General features: G+C 40.3%; 1 pseudogene; it reads right to left on the bottom strand.

Annotated features, from left to right (window-relative positions):
* Positions 1–250: 250 nt before the first annotated feature.
* Positions 251–509, bottom strand: part of LOC103598518 — a 1,880-nt pseudogene continuing 1,621 nt past the window's right edge.

Raw genomic sequence — 509 nt, forward strand, 5'->3', positions numbered from 1 at the left:
GTCATACTCACTAATGAGTAGTGCATATAATACCAGCTGATGAGAATGCACCAGCTACGCTTGACATGAAGACACTACACATAAAGCCTCACTTGGCAAGTCTGAATTTCTATTAACTAAGGGCAGAGTGAGGGACAGCAAAGAGCTGCTTCTGTTAACATTTTAGTATCCAGATAGCATAGTAGAAACTGTTCCCAGGGGCAATGTATTCTCCATTAATCACATTGAATAAAGCGTATGCATTAATCACTTTTTTGTTTGAGAAGCTTATCTCCCTTTTGGCCGTTCCAATGTACTTCAAAATAATTCCCTGTTAGTTTAGTCCAGGAAGCAACAGTGAGAAAGTCAGTATCAGGTAGGTGAGGGGCAGGTGTAAACTTGCCATCCCACTGTAAAGCTACACGACTACGCCAGTTGTGGGGTTACAGCAATAGCTACGCTAATTGTATGGTTAGGGCCATTCATAACTAAAGCCAAAACGTTTCATTATTTTAGTTATACTAAGTTTC

Source organism: Galeopterus variegatus, unplaced genomic scaffold (assembly GCF_000696425.1).
Source record: "Galeopterus variegatus unplaced genomic scaffold, G_variegatus-3.0.2 Scaffold2656, whole genome shotgun sequence".
Classification (NCBI taxonomy): domain Eukaryota; kingdom Metazoa; phylum Chordata; class Mammalia; order Dermoptera; family Cynocephalidae; genus Galeopterus; species Galeopterus variegatus.